This window comes from Lissotriton vulgaris, chromosome 7, assembly GCF_964263255.1.
Source record: "Lissotriton vulgaris chromosome 7, aLisVul1.2, whole genome shotgun sequence".
Classification (NCBI taxonomy): Eukaryota; Metazoa; Chordata; class Amphibia; order Caudata; family Salamandridae; genus Lissotriton; species Lissotriton vulgaris.
Genome location: NC_141695.1, coordinates 156,847,848 through 156,851,702, shown reverse-complemented (window position 1 = coordinate 156,851,702; position 3,855 = coordinate 156,847,848).

Here is a 3,855-nt window from a genome sequence, read left to right as displayed (position 1 = left end):
TTAACTTAAGCTACTTACTTACTCCCCCTTCTCACGTGTTAGGCTTAGGTCAGGCACACTGGGGTAGGCTTAGTTAGAAGCACCAGTTGAGTATGTTAGCCTAATGTATATATGACTGTATATATGTTTTATTACTTTTAAATCATTGTATGGCTAAGAAACCATATCAATGCTTTTACAGTTCTATTTCGCAATACTTATCTTACTGTACGTACTTTTTATAATAACAGTTATTGCAATTGTGGCAATACATTTCTCTTGTATGAGAAGAAAGACTGTTCAATAAATGTTAACCCTTTATTGATAAACGCCCGTCTCTCTATTCTCTACATACTGTGAAAGTAAACTGCACTAGACTGACTGAGTGAAATCTATGTCTATTGTTTCACACGACCCTAGAGATCGACTCTTGATCTGAGGAGCAAAGTTGTCATGTTGCACGGTTGTTGGAAAACTGAATCCCTTCTTGTCTGTGCCAAGGAAGCTGATCACTTCCTATGCAGAGAAGAAAGTTTCCAGTGACCTCTGAGCTAGTTGGTAACACAACCCAATTAAGTTTAGCATAGTCAGTGGAGGCCTGGAATATCCGCAGTTCCACGTCGATACTACTGTTTATGTTATTCCAATGCGCAGGGCCTAGTGGGAAACTAGGAACTACACTACATGGCGCCCAAACGTTTGGTAAGGCGATAAACTAACGCAAGACTTGTAGAGTAACTCAGTCGTGCATATTTCACACCCCTTTCTCCCGTAAATACTCCAATAGACGTCTGGAGTGGGTGAAAGGTTAAAATCCGCCCGACCTTAGTAGGAAGAGATTCCTATGTAAAGCTCTGGTTTTTTCAACGTTGAAGGATACAGTGTTCCAAAATATTGTGCATCTAATCTTTGTCTCCTTGGAGACCTACTCTGCAAACCTCGCATTTTTACAATGCCAGAAAATAACGGCACCACTGGGGCCGCAGTAGATGCGACTCAGCAAGGTCCCGAATACACAGACCCGGATGCTATTATCATCCCGGTCCAGTTAAGAAGATCTATAACTTTAAAACTTATAGAAAACGGACTGCCACCTCAGGGTGGTACAGTAATTTTCGTGATAGAGGCTCACGAGTATCGGCAGACAGAGGTATTCTATTCATGGATAAACTTTCCAGCGGTAAACGCTATAACACAAGAGTTTCACTATTACAAAATAGAGAAACCTCCGGATGAGTACGCTCCTTTCGAGGAGATTGAAATTCCTCTTAAATTTCAAGAGCACCTGCTCTGGTTTAATGGCGCCCTAAAACACAATGATCACATAACTAGGCTCGGTCCACTAGGTTGACCAGGAGCCACGTGGCCGGTTCTAGCCAGCTACACACCACATCCTGACATTGCAAGAATGTCTAGAGAAGAGCTGTTAGCACAGCTAAACACATTAATAAAAATACATAGGCAATTAGTCCAATATGTAATACGGACTGCAACAGTCCAGCCAGCTGTTAATGTACCACAGCTGACCCCTCATCAGGGGAACACAAATAAAATTACACCACAGAACATACAGTCATGTCTTGGTAAAACACCCGTAAAACGGGAACAAATTCCTTTCTGGTTAGCCCAGAAAATCACTCAAATAGAGGCAGTATTTCCTGATACTACCCCTATTGAGAAACACAGAATCTTGACCATCTGCCTACCTATGGGAATTGCACCACACGTGGAGGACTGCGACACTTGGGGTACAGTCTTTGCTTCCATTTACACAAAAACACACGGTGTTCCGTCTATGGCGGTAATACCAGAAGTGCTAAAACAGATTCAAAATGAATTCGGTCCAGAGCCCGCTTTAAATCTAGGTATGAAATTACTGAAAGACTTCAAGCAGGTCACGGCTATATTATTAGCCAACATAAAGGGAGAAGCAGCATCTGTGGCGATTCGCCAGAAGTTGAGGGAAACAGATATAAAAGATCCTGTTGAGCTTGCAAAAATCATAGAAAAATGCTATGAAGAATTAGGTAGAGACAGCTTGGGTGGAAAACCAGTTAAGCCCCAACTGCTCGAAAATCCTGAAAAATTATTTATTAAAAATAATTTAAATACTACTAAAAAGAGCTGGGATGGAAATAAACAATCCACTCCCAAGGAAAAAGTTTTCCAGTCCAGAGGAAGGTCTCCTCGACGGAGGGAAAGAACTCCGACTCGAGAACGCCAGTCTCCCCAACGGGAGCCCTCTGAGAAAAGATATAACCTTAGAAATAGGGATAATATAAAAAAAACTTGATAGATATCAAAGTATTGATACACGTCCCTCTCGATCTTTTCCACAGAATTCGGAAAGAAGAGGACGGTCAGACCCAGGAGAGCACACCAAGTCCAAAGACAAGGAACCTGCTCAAAATAAGAAATCTCAATTTCAGAAAAAGAAGGTAGCCAGTATTAGAGTAATCAACCATGCCAAGAATACTGAGGACACAGTTGAAAAACAGGGAGTGGGCATTGACAATGTTGGACAGTGCAGCAGAAATCAGTATAGCGCGCAAGATCTTGATGAGTCATCTGGAGACAGTGGACACGAATGAATACATTCAGGTTGAAACTGCCGACGCCAGGCTTAGCGAGCCGCATAAAATATACGAAATAACATTGCGTATAGAGGGTGATAAGACTAGGAAAATTAAGGGTCTATTTTGGGATAAGCTCTCAAAAGGCTATGATATTCTGTTAGCTGAAAAAGATTGGCCCCCAGAGTTTGTCAGGGAGTGCCCTCGTGGCGAAGAAGTGATTATGCCTGCCTTCTCGAATCACATTCCGATTCACAAAAAATACACATATGCAAGGATATGGGCAGTGGCCCAGGCACCTGCATTGTATAAAAATCATGTAGGATGGGATGAGGATTCACCGCCTCACAAAATCCAACTAAAAAGTGAACCAACTGCCCAACGGCAGTATCCCATAAAGCAAGAAGCTAAAAAACAAGTCAGGGAGATCTTAGATCAACTTGAGTACCAGGGGGTGATTGAAACATGCACCTCTCAAATGAACAATCCTTTGTTTCCTGTCTCCAAGCCAGACAATTCATATCGTCTAGTTTTGGACTACAGACATCTTAATACATGTTGCAAAACTTTTGCAGTACAAAACTCGCATAGTGCAGCCCTAATGAATAACATAGTTAGGAAAAAATATAAAACGACATTAGACATTTCTAATGGTTTCTTTTGTCAAAACATTGCACCAGAAAGCAGATACTTGACCGCTTTCTCCGCATTTGGGTCACAGAAAAAATTCTGTCGACTCCCACAGGGGTTCAAGAACAGCCCAGGACTATTCTCAGCTAGGGTAACAGAGTTACTACAAATCTATGATGATGAAGCATTATCTTACGTAGATGATATTTATCTCACAGACGACGACTTGGATACTCACTTGAAAAGAGTGAACACCATTATACTTGGGTTCGCAGCAGAGGGTTACAAATTCAACTTTAAAAAGTCCCGAATTGCCCATCTGACAGTACTATTTTTAGGGTACGAGTTATCAAGTGAAGGGAAAAGCCTAGCGGACAACTTCTTAGAGAAGTGCGCTGTACTCCAAACTCCAAAAACGCTGAAGAATTTACAATCCATACTAGGTTTTCTGAATTTCGGAAGAACTTACATACTAAATTACGCAGAGAGGGTTAAACCTCTCTACGAACTAATAAAACCTGATTTAAAACAAATCAATTGGACTCAAAAACACACAGAAATTTTGAGATCACTGCAAACAGACATGTTAGCAAAAACAAAATTAGATACACGTGACAACACGATCGATCTTGTAATCCGAGTCATCCCAGGAAGATGCGGATTCACGTACCTA